The sequence below is a fragment of the Leptinotarsa decemlineata genome, unplaced genomic scaffold (assembly GCF_025532065.1).
Source record: "Leptinotarsa decemlineata unplaced genomic scaffold, Ldec_3_MD MMD2_tig00026354_RagTag_RagTag, whole genome shotgun sequence".
In the NCBI taxonomy this organism is placed as follows: Eukaryota; Metazoa; Arthropoda; class Insecta; order Coleoptera; family Chrysomelidae; genus Leptinotarsa; species Leptinotarsa decemlineata.
In genome coordinates this window covers 17,207,492-17,230,982 of record NW_027412702.1, presented here as the reverse complement: position 1 = coordinate 17,230,982, position 23,491 = coordinate 17,207,492, and the positions used below count along the sequence as shown (strand labels likewise).

Genomic DNA, 23,491 nt, shown 5'->3' with positions numbered 1-23,491 from the left:
ATCTCCATTGAATATTACTGGAGTTTTTTCCCATCATCTTCAAGATGATCACTTGGTGATCGAAACACGTGTCGAGGTGTAAAAATAACGATTTGGTGCAAGATGATCACTTGGTGATCGAAACACGTGTCGAGGTGTAAAAATAACGATTTGGTGTTGGGAAAAAACTCCAGTAATATTCATTACTACACCAAAGGTTCCAAACAGTACATCATAAGTCTATCTCCATTATTTATAATTTTAATTTAACGTTGAAAATAGGGTTTCGCGCGGCTGTTACGGCTTGCGCGCGCTGCCGCTAAAGAGAGTTTATCAAAAGAAATAATTTTTTCATAATATAAGTTTTTTGCAATTTTAGTTATTTTCATCAAACTTTATACGCAGTATACCCGTACAGACTTCTTCTAAACTGAGCATTATCGAACTGCTTATTTAATCCAAATTGAAAAAATTTGTCAGGTTCAATTATTCAATTAGGAAGTGCTACATTTCGGAGTTTGTAAAAAACAATTCGGAGAAGTTATTTATTAGGAAAATAAACATATAAAAATTGAACGAAACAACTATCACAACAACTGTTCAAAGTGACGACCCCCAACAGTAATACAAGCTTCTGCTCTCCTCATCAAAGAATTCCGCACCCGTTGAAAAATGCCCGGAGTGTTTCTTATCGTTTCGCAACAAGCTATGATGCGATCCCTCAACATTTCTTCGTTTTCAATGGGGCTAGCATAAACTAGTGATTTTAGGTTTCCCCAAAAAAAATCGACGGGATTGAGGTCTGGTGACCTCGGGGGCCAATGCTCAGTGCCTCCCCTTCCTATCCATCGTTGGGGATATGCCACGTCTAAAAAATTTCTTGCTATCACACTAAAATGAGCAGGAGCTCCATCGTGCATAAACCAAGAGTGATTTCGGGGACCAATGGGGACATCTTCCATAAGTTGGGGAAGCTCGTGTTCCAAAAAATGTAGGTAAGCATCTACTTACCCACATAACGTAAGGGTAGAAAATAGGGCCCAATTAAATAATCCCCAATTATGCCTACCCATACATTAAAAGAGAATCCATAACAACCAGATGTGGTTGTTATGGAAGTTCATGATACCATTTCTTGAAAAATTAGCCTCATCTGTGAAGAGGATTTTCGATAAAATTTTCTGATGTTGTTCGACTTTTCTCTGAAGCCATTGAGCAAATTCGATACGTGGTTGGAAATCGCGTAGCGGAAGTGCCTGGACACGCTGAATATGATAAGGATATAATAGCTGTTCCTTTAAAATTCTGTAAACTATCATGTGACTCACATTCAAAGTTTGACTAATTTTTCTTGTACTTATCTCTGGATGTTCACTAATTTCTTCGTGAACCACCTCCTCCAATTCTACAGTTCTTGTAGTTCGTGGCCGTCCTACTGCAGAATTTGTTTCAAAGCTTCCAGATTCGGAAAGTCGCCGGAAAAGATTCACGAATGTCGCTGCACAAGGAGTCACGCGTTGGGGATACCTTTCCTGATAGATGCGTCTGGCCTCGCTTGAATTTCCGTCAGCCAAGCCGCATGCAAAAACCATATCAGCCATTTCAGCATTCATAAAGTCGGGCTTGGTACCAAAAAATCACTTTATAAACTCCGAACTGTGAATTTGTCAATTAATAGTTAAAAATGTGACAGCGAACTTCTATTTTTATAAACAAACTTACATATCCTACTCGTTTTAATTAACTTAATTTGCAAGCGGAGAGTGACAAAAATTATTGAATTCAAATTTGGCTATAAAGTAATATGCATCGATATAGAAAATGGTAAATATCTCGAAAACGATCATGTCCAGCGTTGTTGAGGAGGTGTAGGTACCTTTTTTACTTGAAAAAAGTGTGGGAATTAGGTTTTTTCATGAAAAGTACCAAAAGTTTACTGTCAAAAAAGTTAGGGCAATTTGAAAGAAATAATGACAGCGTACGCAACGCCCTCTAGATGTTACATGAAAATTAATACGAAATTATGGTTTCCCACGTCAAAAAAACTCCGGGTACCGAATTTCGTGCAAATAACTTATTTTTTGCAAGAGTTACTTTCAAAAAGCGAACAAAACATTCAATTTCAACATCCCGTATCTCCGAAACCAAGCATTTTCGGACACAAGTTCGTATAGACTTCTTTTCTTAAAATTGTCTCAGGAATACGTCACTTAAATATTTTAACGTAATTATGTTCCACCCTGTATACTTTTTTCAATGTGATCACGAATTCTAGCCAGCCGTCAAATGACTGATGTAATAGCACAGTCTTTCAGAGTCTTGGAAGGAACACCATTACGAACTAGAAAGTTTATTAATTTTTTAAGGATGAAACTCAAGCACGACCGGAAAATCCTTGTGGCGTTCTTAGATCGGTGCCTGTGCGAAAGTAGCCACACACATTGGATTTGAATCGTTGGAGATTAGATCCATTTGGAAAAACATTCTCAGGAAGCTCATCCCACATAAATACAGTTCTCCAAATGAAAGACTTCTCAAACAGTACTGAGTTGAACCGCAAACGATGAGCAGCCACAGTCCGTTGCCATTTCTGATATGTATCGCTTTTGGTAGAATCAAATGTGCCAATTCACTCGAACACTTTCCATGAAAGTATCTATAGAATAGAGACAAATCCCCAACCTTTCTTCATGGTTCCAGACTATCAAGGTTGCAAGTGATGTTCGCGTTTCCAATCAGGCGGATGACCCTTTTCTGGATGTTATCTAGCAGCTTTAGGGTATGATCTGATCTGAGCTTTGTAAGGCATTAACAGGTGCCTTGGAATATCGAGCACATATGTGGTGCTCCGTCTTCAGACCACTAGATAATATCCAAGAAGGAGTCGTACATCTCATTGGTTGAATATTCTACTTTACAAAAAACCATGTCATGAGATCAACAGATACATCTACTTTAACAAATAATATAAACACTCACACCGGTTATTGTTTGGTGTCAGGAAACATTTCCTATTCCTGATTCCTATCTTTGTAAGGTTGTATCTCGTGTTTTTGGCATAATCAATCTTGAACTGTGAGATTTCGAATTGAAAAGCAGGGTGCGGAGACGTCTAATGTAAAAGCTCTTTTCAATCAGGAATATCTGAAAAAGGAATACAGAACAATAAGAGTGACGAGTCGAATGCAATCGAAAACATTAAAAGTGTCATTAATTCGAAAGCTCTCAGACACCGTACACATCCTTATTTTCGTTATATCGAAGTGGAAAGCATCAGCCCGATGGGAATTTTTGGGTGTTGCTTTCGGTTACAGCTAGATTTATGCGAATGTGACGATTCGTATATTAACGTGAAGATTTGTATATGCATATGATATTGTAATTTGAGGAACTGTCTCAAACTATGCATTCGATGAATGATAACTTTATCTTCAATTGAAAACGTTTTTTTAATTACACATTCCTTTGCTTCCATTCATTTCTTGTTAAGACAGAGTAATAGATGACAAAAAGAGCAGTTAATAGGTATTTTCTTATGCCAAACCAAGATTCAAGATTTCAAGATTTATTTATAGGTCATCATTTTTACAGTTTTTACAGTTTATATATACAGTTTTATTACCCTCAGTGTGAGGATGGATGCACCTAAGTAACTAAAGTACTTGCTGAACATCGTTTATGTTTAGCTGAATAAATCGAGAAGTTCGGTATTGAACATAGTGAATGTTTTGATTGATTTTTTGAATGTATTGAGATTGAAATTGTTTCTTATGTTAACTGGCAGAAGAATAATTTTGGACCGTGTGTGACTTTTATTAAGTGTTGGTATTTTTATGGAAGAGGTAGTAACGAATCTTGTTTGTTTTTCTTTGTTTGTTGATTGAAGTGTAAGTTTGTTTGTGTACACCCAAGTTAAACATCGGTGGATATAGAGTTCTCTTGTTTTCAGTAACTGCGTTTCCTTATACAGACATTCGGTAGAGTATAGTTTAGGTTTTTTGAATAATATTTTCAAGATTGTATTTTGAGATATTTGGAGACTATTGAGAGAATTATTAAATGTACCACCCTAGGCAGCAATACATTATCTTATTACATATTCTGCTAAAGACTGGTATATGGTAATCAACATTTTGTATTCCAGAATATTTCTCAATTCATAGAATTTTTTTGTTAAAACTCTGAGCCGTTTTACAACATAGTTTATGTAGTCATCTCACCTCATATGCCGATCCACTATAACTCCCAGATACTGAATCATTTTCGTTCTTTCTATAACAGCACAATTGCAATTTGTTGTATTAGTACAGTCTCTGTCATGTATATGGATTATGTTATTTCCAGGTTGATCGTTCTGTAATAGGGTGAATGTGATAAATTCAGTTTTTTTCACATTCAGACTTAGAAGGTTGTGCTCAAACCATATCTGGATATATTTCAGTCCCTTTTCTTATTTTTCAAATGCCTCCTTCTAATTGCTACCTGTGAATATGAGTGCTGTATCGTCCGAATATGATATGAGATGACCCCCAAAATTGTTGATGGAACAGATACTATTAATGTAAACAAGAAATATTATGGGACCTAAAACTGTTTCCTGTGGTACTCCTGTTTTAACTTTTATTGCGTCACTGAGGCTATTATCAACTTTGACCTTTTGTGTCCTATGTGATAGATAGTCTTCCAAAATATTGTATGTTGGGCCACGTATACCATACCCATGTAATTTTCTTAATAGCATGTCTTGATCAACGGTGTCGAATGCCTTAACTGGGTCTAGAAATATAGCTAAACATTTTTCTGATCTATCCAATTCTCCAATTATTTTTTGTACAAAATCTAGTACTGCTTTTTCGGTATCGGAGTTGCTAATGAAACCAAATTGTCTGTCTGTTAGTATTTTTTTGCATTGAGGTAATTTACAAGTCTACTTTTTAAGGATTGTTCAAATATTTTAGCAAAATTATTGATAATCGATATTGGTCTATAGTTGTCAATGTCATCACGCTTACCTGTTTTATATATGTGGTAGGATGAAATATGTTACGAATTTATTTTATGACCTTCTATGGAAGAGTGATAGTTTCACGTATATGGGTTCATCATCTGAAATACTCTTTTCGACAATTACTTGCCTAATTCATTCTGTTTCATTATATTCATTTATTTTATGGTGAAGGCTTAAGGCACTAAAGATCTTTCATTAAGCGCTTCCTATCTTCAAATTTAAATAAAACAAAGTGTATGTGAGATACCATCGAAATTTTTTATTCATTTGAAAGACCTATCGATGCCATTATGTGTGGAAAATAACATCGTTCAAATGTTCGCCACGGCTGCTATAGGTGGAGGGTATCCGAAACGTACAATTTTTCATGACCGCCAAATGAAACAGTCTGAATTTGATTTGTGGTATAGGTTATATTGGCTTTGAGAACAGCTGCATACACCTGTGACTGAAGAGAACTCCACAAGGAAAAGTCAAACGTGGTCAAATCGCATGATCTCGGTGGTCAGTTGACATAACCTCCACGTGAGATGTCCATGCCCTCAAATCGCTCGTGCAGATTATTCAGTGTAGCATGAGCTGTTTGGCACATAGCGCCGTCCTGTTGAAGCCACATTTCGTTGATGACCAGATCATCCAATTCAGGCCAAAAGAAGTAGGACTTGTGCGGTGGATATACGATTGCTTTGAATATTGTCTGATCAAGACTTTCGAGGCTTGGGAGAAACAATTCCTTCATTTCTTCGTTGAAAACAACATTTACAGTGTAATCTCACACCTATATAAAACGTCTGTTCAAAAAAATAAGATGAATGTTCAAATTTTGTGCGCTACGTTTGACGCTCAGTGTTCAGTATGCGATAGACATATTCTGTTGACAGTATTATAAAAATCTAACCATCAAACATGTTATATTCTTTTATTATGTGAAACGTGGTTTGAAAATTATAATACTAACTTTGTCTATGTACATCATTAGTATCATTATTTAATCCTACAAATGTAACAATTAGCTTATGGTAGCTGTAATACACAAAGTAATCAATAAAATATTTCATTAGTAAATAACCTTTCTTTGAGTTATCATATTAAAATACATAAAATTCAAGTTATATACTAATCTATTCTCAAGTTAACAATTTCAATATTGAATAGTTCAACATAGATTAGTTTAAGTTATCACTTCTGTCGTGCTTCCCGAGACGCACACGTTTTTTTAACGAAACAAAATTTTCAGGTTATTACACTTGGAGTAGATTTTGAATCCATCTTATTATAATTACTTTTCAGCTATGAAAGCTTATAGAGAGAAAACCGAATAACATTAAATTCTTCGGAATGAATATATTATGAAGATTGCCCCGTTTCAACATGAAAATTGCTCAAATTTTTCAAATCTGCATTTTGTAAAATCTCTTTTTCTTTAGATGTGGAAATGAGTCTGAATTTCAAAGAACCAAACGGACGTCAGCTGTCTTTTGATAATTTAACTTCACGAATGAAAATATGAAAGCATAATGGAAAACTGACGGACCGTTTTATCTTTATCGGCATTTTTATTATTGTAATATTTTCGTTAAACCTAAAATTCATGACAATTTGCAAGAAAAATGCCTCTAGGGATGATATTTTAGGATTTTGCCGACTTTGCATCTGGGCTCTCCGGCAGCGCGAAAGATTAAATTTGATTTGAACAATTTGTCAATCAGGAAAATATCCTGCAATCAATAATTGATCAGTTTCAATTCTTCATCACTCCATGTTAATTGAGGAGTTCTGTTGTAGTTGATGTAATCATAAAAGTTTGAATGGAGGTAGGTGATGATAATTGTTAATAAATCATCATGGAACTTATGAATTATTTTTCTTTAACGTTTACCAGATGGTTATGAAATGATACAGACGGCTGAACCAAAACTATAAAGTCGTAATATACATAAAGTTATAAGTAAAATACTTTAGTTTTTGAACTAAGTAAATCCGAAATTATATGATTTGACTTTATAGCTCGCATTCATATGTATACTACATTCGAACGTTCTTATATGTTCGCGATTGTGCTCCAATGTGTTTCTTATCTGTTTTAGAAACCCTCTATCGTTCAAAGTGATCAGAATAGTCAGTAAGGATAATCACGGCATCTGAATTTCAGAATATGGAGTTTTTTATTTTACTTCTTCAAGTGAGGATTTACATTTTTCATTTGTCAAACATTTTATTAATTGACAAAACCATTCAATGGAATTGCAAAATGTTCCATCTATTTTCTCTTAAGAATTTCACTCATTTCAGCACAAATTTTCTGAACAGTATGAAACTCATAAGGCCTTCATTTTCAACACAATAAAAGAACTTATACTTATTGATGTATTTTATGCGAAGGATGAAGGGCAGTAACACGATAATGATGATGAAAATACTAATCGTATCAAAAATTAATGATTTTGATTCAACAAAAATCTTATTGTTTTGAAAGACAAATCAACTGAAGTATATTTGGAATAGAATTTGTTTTTTCGATTTCCAGCTGTAGTTTTCATTTAAACGACAAAAGTCTAAACTTAGGCTCACTAAAGATTAACGAGAGATCATCTTTCAAACTGCGATTTCAGGCAAGACTCATAGTGTATAAAAACTGTGCTCGAAAACCATTAAAATGATAGTAGTAACCAAGATAGTCTTTCACGCAAAGTGACCATCTTTTCACTCCAACATATTTCCGTTCCCACAAAAGTATGCATAATAGGTTGCCTTTCATGTTTCAGGATTTGGCAATCCTAGTGTTGCAATCTAGCACCTAACAAATACGCGCGCTATTTGTGTTTTTTATAGTAACTCAAAAGATTCATCTCGGCCCAAAAATGGAATTAAATCGTAAACATTTTCGTGCGATTATTTTTTACAACTTTCGACGTGGATTAACTCAGCAACTGTGCATAAATAAACTTAATTCAATTCTTGGCGATGAAGCTCCATCAAGGACCAGTGTTTATCGATGGTAAGGTGAATTCAAGCGTGGTCGTAGTTCACTCCACGACGAATTTCGTGAAGGTCGCTCAAAATCAGTTGTTGTTCCGAAAACCATTGATGCTGTGCGTGAGCTGATATTGAAAGATCGTCATGTGACATATTGTGAGATTGAGAAAACCTTAGGCATTAGTGGGACCAGCATACATTTAATAATGCATAAACATTTGACTGTCAAAAAAATTTGTTCGCGTTAGATCACACATAATTTGTCAATCGCTCAAAAAAGGCTCGAGTCGATTGGTCGAAGGAAATGCTGAAAAATAACGATCGCGGTGCTTCGAAACACGTCTATGACATCGTGGCAGGTGATGAATCGTGGATTTACGCGTATGAGCCCAAAAGTAAACAGCAGTCGACTGTATGGATGTTTTAAGATGAGCCAAATCCAACAAAAGTTGTTCGCGCACGAAGCACTTCCAAGCAAATGGTCGCCTGTTTTTTCGGAAAAACTAGACATGTCGCAACCGTACTACTAGAACAACGCAGAACAGTCAATTCTGAGTGGTACACAACATTTGTTTGCCAGTTGTCTTCAAGAAATCAGCAAAACCAACCGCCAAAGACGGATCACTCTTCACCACGGCAATGCGAGCTCCCACACATCGGCTCAAACAACTGCATTTTTGAACACCCAAAACATCGATTTGATGAGTCATCCGTCGTATAGTCCTGACTTGCCACCGAATGACTTCTTTTCATTTCCGCAGGTAAAAAATAAACTGAGAGGTAAACGTTTTTCGACACCTGAAGAAGCGGTTGCTGCATTCAGAATGCATGTTTTGGAGGTATTTTTTTTTAAATTTATTTATTGAATTAGGATTCCCTAATATACAGGTTAGCTAACTTAAAATATAATATAATCAGCAAATTATATAAATAATACAAATTTATATACTTACATACATAATTTGAACTGAACAAAAAGGATTTTTTTTTTCAATTTCCATCATGAATATATTTTAACAGTTCGCTCTTGGAAATCTTTAATGATAGAGTAGATTTAATTGAATCAGGTAAATAATTGAATTGGAGAAAATCTTTATAAAATAAACTGCTCATACTATTTCTTGCATTTGTTCTATTTATATGAACGTGACTCTTGTGCCTAGTAGAATGGTGATGAATGTCCTTATTGAAAGTTATTAATGAGAGCAAGTATGGTGGGGTCATTTTATTTAATATTTTATAAATGAAAACCATGGAACAATAGAATAATCTTTTGGATACTGAGAGCCATGGTAGAGCAGATAGCATGGTAGAAATTGGTGTATACCCATTACATTTTAAAATTATTCTCATTTCTCGATTTTGTAGTAGTTTTTGTATTTGTTGCACTTTGTTCAAATTAAAAGAGAATAAACTAGATGCACAGTAGTCAAAATGAGGTTGGATTATTGATTTATTTACCATAATTTTTGTATCTGTTGATAAGTTATTGGCGATTCTTGAGAAGAAATATAATTTTTTTGCAATCTTTTTTTCAATATATTTGAAGTGGCTGTCGAATGATAAGCAATTATCAAGTTGAAATCCCAAATACTTCACTGATGTTACTATTTCTATACGTTCATCTTCAATTTTTAAATTTATGTTGTTTGTATTTATTTGATTATATTTGAATTCAGTAGTAATTATAATTGCTTTCGTTTTTTTAACATTAGGTTTCATTTTATTGGTTTTCAGATATTTTTCTACTTTCTCTAGAACTTATTCATTCGGCCAACAGTTTCTTCTAAATTTACTCGAGTACAGGCCAATAAGGTATCATCTGCAAATAAGTTGATGATCTCACAGTCTGTAAATAATTGAATATCATTCATATACAGAATGAATACTAGGGGACCAAGCACACTACCTTGTGGAACTCCAGTGTGATTTGTTATATATGATGAGAAATAATCGTTCACACGTACTCTCTGTACGTGTGAACGATCCATTCATAAACCATCCCGTCAAGCCCATATCTTCTCAGCTTCTGAAGCAAAATACTTCTATCAATCGTTTCAAAGGCCCTTTTGAAATCTAAAAAGACAGCTACAACATATTTACCTTCATCTGTTTCATTAGTAAATTTAGTTAGTGATAACTGTAGTGCTGTTTCACAAGAATGTTTTTTTCGAAAACCAGATTGATTGCTAAACATGATTTGATTTTTGTCAATAAACTCTAATAATTGATTATATATTATTATCATTATTATATATTATATATTATTATATATAGGTACATCAATCAGAGTGGCAAAAGTACTTCGACAATTGGTTCAAACGCATGCAAAAGTGTATAGATCTTCATGGGTAATATTTTGAAAAACAATAAAGTGATTTTTTAAGATTAATATTTGTTTTTGTTCTCTAATCCCGAAATATAAAAGGCAACCCAGTATATTATAAAATCGAAATTAAAATTTGCACAACGTCATCCGGAAATGATCTTTCCTTCTGTAATTTAATTTTAAACTGGTAGTGTCCAAAATAGTATGAACCCCGTAGTGGTGATTGAAAAAAAAACGATCATGCGACTGATAGTGTATTCAATCACCATTCAGAAATAATTAGCCTCATACCGACGCAACGCCACTGAATTTCGAATCGTTCTACCTAAAAATACCTTTTTCTTGATTAAATCTAGAACTCATCGCAATTTGTGGCACACTAATCTAGGCTTTATGTTCTCTTATACTACTAGGCAAACACTTTGCATTCGTTTTCGTTCTGATAAGGGACAAATGCGGTATCGTGTGTTGAGGCCGTATTTTCACCCTCAAATACCTAGCTTCATAGTCCAGTCATTGTTTTCTCCTTATGGGGGCTGAAGTTTGAAATCATGTGAAGTTCAACGAATTTTGGTGATAATTGAAACTGACTGAGAGGTTATAATGAGACTGATTTGAAAGTTTGAACTTTCATTGTCTGAAAAAATATTAACAGATTGGAAATGATAAGCTACGATATACAGTTGTATTTACAATTCAATGAAAATTCACCCAATGTTGCTCTTTCACTCTCTGATATCTGAATTGAGTAAATACTGTCTCTCTGTAGACACATCTAAATCTCATGTCATGCAAAGAATCGTGGTAGCGAATTTTTTAGTATTTCCATCGATGGGGTTCAATTAACAAATAGAAAGGTCACGAAAAATTGACAACACATGTTTCTCAGATCCTTAAAAGAGGGTTGTATGGATCTAATACTAGTATACTCGAGTAAACATCTTTCGAAAAAAAAAATTAAAATTTCACTCTGCAACGCATTGGTAATTTCTCATACCAATGATGCAGGTAGTATTTTTATGGCCCAAGACTCTTGAAAGCTGACAGTCAGATACTTCAAAAACTGCAGAATTGGTGCATAAGACTCGTCACAGGCTCAAGGAGACGTGACCATGTGTCTCAATACTTGAAACAACTTGGGTGGCTGAACATGGATGCTAGACGCACACCGCATTCTGCTACAGTACAATTCCATAACAGTAGGTACTAAACTCTCACAAATATTATTGCATTGAAACGAAAACATTGTTGTCAATGTTGTGATTTTATATACTTTATCAGAATCAGAGAACTGCTTGCCAATCATCAGGCCGACAGCAGGAGGTTGCATGATGAGGATCTAGAAGTAATTTCAAATTGGGATGAAAGTAATCAGGTTCTATTCAATGACACAAAAACCCAGACATCGGTTTTCTCCAAAAAGACTAATGTCTCCGAACCGGATATAATAATGCCAGGTCAAACAATTTCACTTTCTGCTTCGATAAGTTTGTTGGGGGTTAAAATGGGCACCAATATGTTGGTACAATCATGTTGCTGGATGTAAAAGCCACTTCTCAAAAGCTTGAAACACTGTTTCGCACTAGAAAACTGTTCACACCTCAGCAACTCTTGATGCTTTATAAGGCTCAGATCATACCTTCTTTGGAATATTGTTCTTATGTATGGAGCTCCGCCCCTAAGCATACCCTGAAGTTGCTAGATTCTATCCTGTTTCATCGAATATGGTATGCCATTTATGTATACCGACGATACAAGTATTATAGTAGTAGCGTAGAACGTACCCAACTGAAAGAAAAACTAACCTCAATAATGAGTAGCAGCTTCACAGCAAGATATCAATAGAATCAACTCATTGATAATATGACCAAAGCAGTTTCTGTCGATCTTACCAATGAGCTTAGTGAATTTAATGACTTAAATTTAAATATAGATTGAGTTTCCTTGACAACCTCACCAATAACAAAAATTTTAGGAACAAGATAGACGAAAAGGTTGATTTCAAAGAACACGCCCCTTTCCTCCACAATAAACTCAATAAAACATTCTATGCATTTACAATACTGAAAAAATACTTCAACAAAGAGCATCTGCTTGATTTGTATCATTCCCTCGTATACTAGACTTGTGGAGGTAGTTTGCATTTTTGTATATAGAATAAAAAAAATAACTTTTGTCTAATGTCTACTCGAGTTAATTGAAAATGGTCTAATAAACCGAAACCGGTCGTAATAAGAACGCAGTAGAGATTAGACAAAAGTTATTTTCTTCGTTCTATATTCGATATGAATTTCTACAACATAAATAGGTTACCAATCGAACACGAAGGATTTTTGTAATACAATAAAGATTCGTAAAATTATTTTTCTATCTGAAATATAATGAATCATATAGAGAAAGAAGCCTTTCACAACAACAAAATTTTTGACTTCATTTGGAATCTATCTTTATAAATTAGTATACACGTTTACCTTACTAGACAAAGTAATACAATCTATATTAGGAAATGCAATGTTATGGAGCACAAAAACTTACCAAAGAATGCCGGAGCAGTGGTTTTCAACAATTTACCAGGAAAGGCTAATGATATTCCCGATCATTCACTTGAGGCATATGACAATGAGTTATAGAGAAAATTGATTTTTGTTATTCATGTTACTTTAAATATTTTATTTCTGACCGGGATATTATAAGCTTATATCGTCATAGTTACGCTATCAATAAAGAGGGTCATAACTCCCTTGGGACATTATAGATTTTATAATTCCCTCTACCTTTCACAAGTAAAAATAAATAGAAATGAAAACTGAACCATATTTTATTTATTCACGTCATTACAAATAATAAATGTACAATTTTGAAATGTTCCCTGAAAATTACTTCCGCCACTGGAAACAATTTCTTCTTTTGTATGGCTGGAGCTTCTGTTCACTACAGTTGAGGTACCTCTCTCTTCTGATTTTAGCATTGACCATTTAGTCCATAAAGAATTCGGACTATACGTTTCTGACTGAAACGAATAAACACAATTACTACCAAATCTACCGAAAAACATAGAAAATTCCTTACCAGTTCTTGAAAATATGCCAGAAATACAGTTTCAGTGACATCTTTTGGCATAACATTTTTCCGTGTCAGCCAGTCCAGATATATCTTGTATTCTTTTTGGTATACGGCTTCACTTTTCGATGGAATTAATGATTCTCTTGCTTGTTCAGCTTTTTTCAAAATATCCTCCATTATATTTGGGGTAGAAAACACGTTTTCACCGCAAACACAGCTTGATAACAAAGTTCTGTTTATAAACAAGTAACATAGCAACAACCTAGCAACAAGAAAACTCTACTATAATCAACGGTACCTGATTCAAATATACCGGGAAGGTAATGAATTGGTACATTTTTCCGTTTCAAAAATGAACAAAATTTTATTGAAATCGGTCAGAAATAAAATTATCTATGTACCACGGGAATTAATGAGCCTTAATAACCTCAGGCAATTGCTGTCCCTCGGGCCAGAGGCCCTCGGGACGCAAACTTTGCCATCGGTAATTAAGGCCCTCCTAATTCCCTTGATACATAAATAACTATAAATGTACAGTCGCCGATCCATTTAATTTTGTATGTTCTGTATTTATATCAATTTAAATTTTTATACTGACCTGTCTAATGTATCCTAAGTGTATCTAAAAGATGAAATATATCTTATTTTATCTACGTAACGTTCTTCTTCTATAGGTCTACATAACAATTTGCGATGGCATATGTATTTGTTTTTCGATGATAAATATAAGGGTACCTACTTTCTGATGTATCTGAGTCTTTTTTCTGACTTTGGTCAATGATCGTACTGGAAGATTCCACAGCTCTGGGATTTGGGCCTCCAGGTCTTTCTAATCCAACGACTCGTGTTGATAACATCTTCGGTTCTGTTATTAATTAATTGAATATCAATATTTATTTATTTTTTCGCTTGTTGAAAGGTACAATGGAAAAAAAACATATCTTTCCATATGCAATAACAAGGAAAACGTCAGTTTGAAAAAACTATAAGCATTTACAAAACAATTTGCAAAATGAACAAGAACCAAAGAGTACATGGAGAGGAGTAAATTTATTAATAAAATTTATCCAGAAAGTGGCTATTTTTTTCAATTGAAAGGATTTTCAATCTTGTTTTAAAATATTCATATTAGGGGCTGCATTTATATTTTCATCTAATTTGTTGAATATTTTCTGTCCGAGATAGAGATGGATTTTTTGATAGAGGGCTACTCCATGTGGTCTAGGTACTAGTGAGTATCCAGAGGGAGTTGGATAATCATGAATTTGCTGATTCGATAAAAAACTTGATCTGTCTGTATCTGTTGAGTAGGGAGGGTTAGTGTAGGCCCACAGCACTTAGGCCACATCCTCCCGAGGAGTTGTCCTCCTAGGTCATCGTCCATCCTGTCCTTTCCAGGAAGGTGGACATGTCTCTGGAAGACATCTTCTTCATATCGGCAGGTGTAGGCCAAGACTTGCCGAACACAGACTCTCTTATTGAGGATAACTCCGGACCCTCGCATAGGACATGCCTGACAGTTTCATCTTCTTGTTGACACATCCTGCATAGAGGATGTGTTTCCTTAGTTGACAATGGCCAGTCAGAAATTCTATAGCGTAGATTTTCCCTGGTCATCGCCAGATGGCGCCTGGTCGGCGCCAGCTTCCCATGGTGATCCTGGCAAGATTGCATCCTTTGATTTCATCCCATCTCTGTGTGTGACTGGTGTGACGTTTGGCTAGTCCCGCAATTGTCAAAGTCATTAGGCCGATGTGTCACTGGGTTCAAAAATTCTTACTCCAGTCGCTTCCTTGGCTAAAGAGTCGGCAATGCGATCACCTTCACTACTGTCGTGCCCTTTTACCCACCACAGGATAATGTTATTATCTACTGAGGCTTTGGCTGAATCTTGGGGGCACTGTTGTACTTGCCTTGAGGTAACACGTTGTCTGTTCAAGGCTAATAGGGCTCGTCTGCTATCTATTATTATGAACAAAAATACATTATGTTGACATATTTAAAGACAAGAATCTTAACGCATAACAATTTCAACAAAGTTTTTCACAAAGTGTGTCGATATGTGGTGTCCAGGTGAGTCTGTAATCAACTGGAACTTCCACCATGACAAGGATTAACGGGGTCTCACTTTTAAACGTGTGATTCCTAGCACGTCATCCTATTTCTAATCCTTTAACGGAAATTGTTTCCTCACCGTCGGTTGAAATAGGAAAATAATGTGGAAAACCGCAATCGTACCGGACTATAACCCTTCTTGTCAGCAAGCTTTCCTGCCGACGTAACTGAAAAACCACGCGGGAAAGCGCTTTCCTTGTGCCGTCCGGAACCTGGTAGATCAAGAAGGTCTCAAGTTGTGTTTGTAAGTTGTTCGGTCTCACTTGATATTTTTTTCGCGATTGATACATAAGCATATCATTGTTGCATTTTCACGGTACTCAAACGTTTGTTATTACGCAGATTTAATGATGTGACGACACATTTTGCGGTTCGGAATTTTCTAAAGTAATACTTCGTCGAGATTGAAAGTGTTTTTCAGTTTTTCTGCTGGCAGATGTTTGATTGATCGAGTTTTGATGGTGTTTACGTTTCGGATGGCCGAGGTAAAACATTTAACTAAAATAAGAATTGATTGGTTCATGTTGAAGTTTTCACATCGAATGTTATCCTTCATCGGAAAGTTTTTTGTTGACTTCTCCAATCTGAAAAAAATTGAAATTGTAATAGAGACATTTATGAAAGTGTAGAAAGGTGTAACCCCATGAGTCATTGTGTAAATTGAATTTATTTTTCGAAAAAAAGTATTGCGTAGTAACGTAAAGTATTTGATAATTTCATTTATCCCCTCTGCAAGTGTGCCCGTTCCAAAATTGAAGGTCGACTCTTTCAGTTGTATTGCCAATTGCATATGCAGGAAATTTTCTGTGAAGATTCCTGCACTGATGCCTATCGGATATAATGCAACTCTCTTCGTGGTCAGGGGAGTCGGTCAGGGGAGTAATTGTTTTCTGAGAGGCGTGAGTCCATTCAACCTACTGTATAGGTATATGTAGGTATATCCGAAACTGGCTTGAACTTTTAAAGTTCTTTTCTTTAGATTTGTATTGCGAAAATTTCAAGCACAACGAAGGGAAACTGCAAGTTATGTTTGATTTTTTCGATTCTGAAGATGGAGGCCGATTTTGGCCTTCGAAACATAAGGATTATCTATAAAATTCTTATTTCTCTTTTTCAATTTTAAAAATTAATAAATACGACACTGATTTTTCCACAAGAAATGACTTTTGTTTGTGTGATGTTGTCAATATCAATGTAACATATTTGAAAATTAAACAAACAGTAATAATTCGAAGGAACAGTAACCGAAGAAAATTCTTCTTTTTTTCGACTGAAAAGTGTCCTCTCAATAATTGATAGGAAAGAAAGTAAATGCTACATGATATGCCCTACTATCCGAGGAAATTATTATCTATCTATAAATTAAATAAAGATATCGATTTGAAAACAGAGTTTTTGTCAGACGAACATTTATTGTCATTTACTTCTTCAATAATTGAATTGAACTGGCCGATATTTGAAGAAAATCCATAATAAAACGCGAAACACGTGTCGCGGTTTTTGTAAATCTTATAGTGAAAATCATACAATAAACTGTATTGATTAGTTTTTTATCAACTTCTTCATTGATTTGTGTACAGTTTGGATTGTTTCCATTTCAATATCATGAGGTTGAATTTTATACTCCATACATTGATATTATTCCTTTTTTTTCAAAATTTAGATTTTTTTTCTCTTTCCAACCTATTACCTACCAAATGATGTCGAAGAGGGCCCCGAACTGGTAGACCTACAGTAAACCCAGGACGAGGATTTGAGGACGCTGATGCCAGATCGTAGCCTTAATAACATTTTTAGATTGTAAACCTCATCACTCATTATGTTTCACAACTTTATATTGTTTTTCTCGACTATTGAAATGAGAATTAATTCGTCGAGATCTTCTTGATTACGGGTGGGACCAATATTATTCAAAAAAAAAGGAACATGCCAACAAATCTAGACTTTCTCTTTCAATTTCTCTACTCTTTCCGAGTGAAGAAGACGTTGGTAAGGAGATGCCTCTTCTAGGCCAAGGAGGTTTATCGTGGATTGGTCAGACTCTTGACCGGACAAATGAAGAAAACCGCAGTCGTATCTATTCCTTCACACCACCATTAATGTAAGAGATAGTTTTTGGATGGTCACACGGTCACGTACTAATGAGAGAAAGGGTCTGACAGTGAATATTTCTGGGTAGCACAATTACAGCTTCTCAAATCTATGAATATACTTCAAAGTCTCGGCTTAGGACCTCCCCTAAGTAGCGCGTTAGGAGACTGTGTCTATGAGAGAGATAGAATTCTCTTCCTAGATTTGACAAGTTGTACTAGTGAACAGCAAGACAAAACAAAAGAACGAAATAAAAAAACGTGTGCATCTCGTGACGCCCGACAGAAGTGATAACATAAACTATTTCATATTGAAATTGTTTTACTTGAGAAAAGCTAAAGTTATTACCTAAATTTTCTATATATATATATATATATATATATATATATATATATATTTCAATATTAAATTTTACAATAAGGATTTGAAGCTTTATATCTTCTATTATTTATCTGCGAGCGCTTTCGACAGCTGGTCGTACTGTCATCTTCTAGGCACTCCAGCATTAACTTTTCTAGATTTCATATCATTTCTAGAAACATGTGGGTTCGTTTTCCGATGGCATTTTAGGTTAGCTTCCCAAATTGCTACTACCGCAGTTGTCGGTTGAATTGGTCAAACCACCAACACTGACATAAAAAACTTGGCAAGTTGACTTGGGTGTCACACCAATAGGTGGTTTCACTTATGTTTCGCTTGCGTTTACGCAGCTATTTTTATCAAGTACTTTCTTAGCTTTTCTCATTTTGTCTTCAATCGAGGACCGCCTGCCCGGTACTGACGATGCCCAATAGGCTGGAACAGCTGTCTACCGGTGGCACTTGAATTTGACATCAATATGGGAATGATCAAAAAGTACTTATCTATTTATTTTGTGATTTTCATGGAATTATTTTCCAGCAGCTTGACTGCATTAACCTATCTAGATTTCATATCATTTCTAGAAACATGTGGATTCGTTTTCCGATGGCATTTCAGGTTAGCTTTCCAAATTTCTGCTACCGCAGTTGTCGGTTGATTGGTCAAACCACCAACACTAACATAAAAAACTTGGCAAGTTGACTTGGGTGTCACACCAATAGGTGGTTCCACTTATGTTTCGCTTGCGTTTACGCAGCTATTTTTATCAAGTGCTTTCTTGGATTTTCTCATTTTGTCTTCAATCAAGGACCGCCTGCCCGGTACTGACGATGCCCAATAGGCTGAAACAGCTGTCTACCAGTGGCTCTTAAATTGAAATCAATATGGGAACGATCAATGATCAATTAATGAGTAGATCAAGTACTTTGTACGTATTCTCTGGGGACGTAGCTACCATAAGCCAATTGTTACTTTTGTAGGATTAAATAATGGTACTGATGATAAACGTACACAAAACTAGTGTCATCATTTTTAAGCCACGTTTCCCATCATAAAATGATATTATGTGTTTGCTGGTTAGATTTTTATAATTCTTTCAACAGTATATATCTGTCGCACACTAAGCACTGAGCGTCTGTCGGATGAGAGAGAAGGAGCCTGCCTTTCGCTGACATATGCGTGAAAAAAAGGGAACCTAGACTGGCGCTGTAACGCGTTAGGTAACGAGGCAGTCTCTTGGGTCGGTCTTTCCAAGTAATTGCGTACGTTTAGGCTTTCAGAAAAAATCCTTTCGGCTACGAAGCAGCAGAAACCCTCAAATCCACTGTATGAAAATATTCAATAGACGAGCCCAACGATAACCCAACAGGGATTTGAAAATCTTTTGTAGGTTTGGAGAGGATTGCTCTAGAATTTCAGTACTTTTTGTTGAAAGAGACAGTCTATTACCTGAGCATTTTCAACTGATGGCCGATGAGGATACATGAAATTTCAGATAGTTCAGTACTTACTTTTGAGAGATACTGTCCTTACCGTTAAGAATTATGTATAAATGATACATCTATATTATTGGACATTTGGTCTCGTGAGCAGCGAACACAATTGCTATTCCTTTAGAATTCACGATGGGAATTTAATTTGAGATAATGATGACTTGGAGAATTTACTGATTTGTTGATAATAGGTAGTAATACATCACTAGACTATTCTCACTGATTCAGTTTAGTTTTCAAAACAGTACTTTTATTATGTTTCTTTCTGTGGTGCCCTGATATCTAGTCTGAAGAGAATTGATTTGAGCTGATTCACTACAGAATTCAATAATTCAGGGACATAACAGCTTATATGAATGTATAATATCAATAAAACGTGGAAATGACTATTTTATGAACTATTTCTTTGCCGGCAACTATTAATAACGACCTCATTGACTATTCAGAAGGGAAAATCGGCCATTTTAGAAAGTTAATTAAACAGTTTATGCGGATGCTAAGACGTCTAGAATGTCAGATTGATTGAATTGCTGTTTATTTAGGTACGTTTTAATCTCTCTCGTATGGAATATGAATGAGTTTTAATCAACGAAGCGGATGGATTTATTTCCCTTCAGGGGCGGATATCTAGATGGAGAAAATACGCTACCCCGCAAGTGGAATGACATAAATTCAAAGAAATCTATTGAGGGTGCTACCTAGGGTCAATTTAATTCCAACATATCTTCGCGATAGAGCTTGAACATAAAATTACAAATTTATATAATTTGAAAGGTATCTAAAACGGTCAAAAAGGTTTCGGAAAAGTTAAATTATGAGCGGGTTGATATTCTCAGTTTAAATTTTTATAGATCTAGTAAATGTTAGTGCCAATTGTGATACCTTCTCGAATTTTTTGAGAAAATAATCTTACCTATGGAAAATGTCACATGACCCTTTCAGTATCATTTGAAAATAACATCATTTGAATAAATGAATGTGAATCCTTCGAATGATATTGAACAAAAAATAATTTCAATATTTTCCTACACAGACTAAGTATACTTATTTAACTTATCCGATTGAAATTCATATTGGATAGGCAAAAATGAAAATAACTTTGGTCTAATTTCTACTAAGTTTATTATTCGTTGAGACCGTTTTCGGTTTATTAGACCATTTTCAAGTGAATTACTTGACCGGTTCGGTTTATTAGACCATTTACTTGATTGGTTTCGGTTTATTAGACCATTTTCAAGTGAATTACTTGACCGGCTTCGGTTTATTAGACCATTTACTTGACCGGTTTCGGTTTATTAGAGCATTTTCAAGTGAATAATTTGACCGGTTTCGGTTTATTAGACCCTTTATTTGACCGGTTTTGGTGTATTAGACCATTTTCAAGTAACTTATTGAGAATGGTCCAATGAACCGAAACCGGTCGTAACCTTAGTAGAAATTAGACAAAAGTTATGTTCTTTATTCTATAGGTATACTTATGACTTTTTTTTGATAAAATGTTCCTTTAATTACTATTTCAATATTTTGTTGATGAATTGCGTTATTATTATAAACTCTGAGAAAATAATTTTTGGCTTTCTATTTCTCCATCATATAATGAAAAATGTGGAGAGGAAGAAGTTCTCATATCTGAATTAAATTACAGGAAAATAATTTTTTCTCATTCAAATCCTACTGAAAACATTCGTTATAGAATTGAAATAGATATCGTTCATGGAAACGTTGTACAACATGATATATGAAAGGAATATAAGAAATGTCATTCACATCGAACACAATTCTCTTCAATGGTGTATCGCGAAGTTTCGGGGCAAGGCAAATGTCTCATCACCTCATTAGCATAACATAACAAGACGAAGTACTCTCAATTTTTTGTATAAAAGTAGACACCAACAATTTTTTCCCAAAAAACTAATTTCTTCATTTTTAGATTTATCATGAACTTCCTTCGACGGAAATCGTCTCTAGTCGAAACTGGTCCGAGATAGGATAGGATAGGAATATCCAGTAAACACCGGTTTTCGCGAGTTGGGATCGAAACAAAATCAACTAGAGCGGTGATTTCAAAGTGAGTGGATCTATATGGTTCTTCACTGCAACTCGCGAGGATTCATTGTGGCTAACACCATATCAACAAGCTCCCACCAATTAAATACAATTTCTAAATGATGGTCATTCAGGGCCAATGACGACACATTGAAAACTGGATCCGGGTTTCGGCAAGGCAGTCACAGAGTACATGCTCTGCTATTTCATTATCTGCCGTCATAGAATATAAAAAGGCCTGTTGGATAACGCAGATCATTTCTGCTGAGATCTAACAATTCTTAGAAATATAATATGAATAATAAATGGATTTGGATTGAACCAATCCTGATATATTTTGACAGATGTTTGAAATTCTTCATGCAGCCCAGGTATTTCTTGTTTGCCTGACAAAACTAAAAACGATCCAATAACAAGTTTTGGTCGAACGAAACCCTTGCACTCCAATGAAATCCTCCTTTGTGAAAGAATTATTAGCTTCATTCTTTCTAGGATGATGTGATCAGGAATCCAGACCAGAAACAATTTTACTTTTCATTCAGAATAGTTTTTTCACAGTTCAATTTCAGTTTGAACAAATGGAATAATCTTAGTCAATCACTGAGGTTCCTCCTCCTGTTGAAGGGAAATATCACGGTTCTTCTAAGTTATACAGATTAATTCCTCTGGCTCCAACTATGAACATTGTCCATAGTTCTTTGGAGGATATTAAAGGCTACGTTTGCAGAGGTGGACATAATCGTTTGCGTAGGCTCGCAACTCTACATTTTTTTCTGTCAAGAACATCAAACAAACCGTCGATCAGGTGTGGTCATAGAAGGACGGATTTTTTACCTTGAGGAACATCACCAGGTATATTGAATATGAACTGCGAAAATTCAAAAAATTATATAACAATATTTTCTATTGAAAAATTGGTAACAAATCAAGGAACATCAGCCTTCAATTAAACTTTCGGACAAGAAAAGTTGGATGCTTTTACTTTTATGAAATATTAGTAACATTGATATTTATGTATATTTTCTCTTCCTTCAAAGATAGACATAGTTGTTTGCGTAAGAACATCAAGCAAACTATAGTGTGGTCATAGAAGGACGGAATTTTTTTCCTTGGGGAACCTCTGTAGACCTTGTATCAAATGGCCTCATCTTTGGAACCGTAGTAAAATTTATTTCAACTTCACCAGTTATATTGTCCACAGCTTGAATATGAAGTGAGGAAATTGAAAAAATTATATAACAATTTTTTATGGAAAAATTGGTGACAAATCAAGAAACATCAGTTGAATTTGACTAGTTCGGACTTCCATTGTCTACTATATAAAATGATTTGAAATCCCTGAAACAACTAAAAAAGAAGAATTGAAAATGAATAGCTGAAAATAACAATTATATTAACCAAAATAAACCTGAAATGAAATAATAGTGAAATAAAATACAAGTAAAAATAGAACAATTGAATAAATAAAAATAAAGAAATGAAAAAAGAAAATAAAAATAAAAAGTGGAGAGATTCCAAGTCACGTCAGTTCACGACGTTTCGATTGTTAGTATCTACAATCGTCTTCGGGTGATGACTGGACTGATTCCTCCGAGAGATGACTATTTATAGGTGGTTCGAGTACTTTCACTTATCTCCGCTTTCCATTTTCCGCTTCACTGGTTCCGTGGGAGATGACCGTTTTGGCGGGAGTTAGCCATTTTTCGCTTGATGATGGGTTTCCATATGTTGCGTATTTCTACGCTGGCTTGGCTGAATACGTTGTTGGACAACATGTATGCGGCTTCCTTGAATTTTCTCCTAAACCCATGTTCCTCTCTGTGCAAGATCTCAGCTTGGGACCACTCGATGTTGTGTTGATGGGTCCAAACATGGTCTGCTATTCTTGATTTGCTGGTTTCCTCTCGCTGTGTGTGTTTCTTGTGCTCGGCAATGCGAATATTCAATGGCCTCTTAGTTTCACCAATATAGGATTTTCCGCACTCACAGGGTATCCGTTTAATGCAATTCTTGGAATCGCAGTCCGCGTTT

The 23,491-nt window shown here is 35.1% G+C and overlaps 1 protein-coding gene and 1 long non-coding RNA gene across 2 annotated transcripts in view; one reads left to right on the top strand and one right to left on the bottom strand.

Annotated features, from left to right (window-relative positions):
- Positions 1–23,491, top strand: part of LOC111514053 (uncharacterized) — a 453,014-nt gene that overhangs the window by 60,344 nt on the left and 369,179 nt on the right. The window lies entirely within an intron of this gene.
- On the bottom strand, positions 13,097–13,881 carry LOC141486394 (uncharacterized). Its single transcript, XR_012467811.1, has 2 exons — positions 13,362–13,881; positions 13,097–13,302 (listed from the first exon to the last, which is right to left on the bottom strand). It is a non-coding gene; the product is annotated as an uncharacterized lncRNA (long non-coding RNA).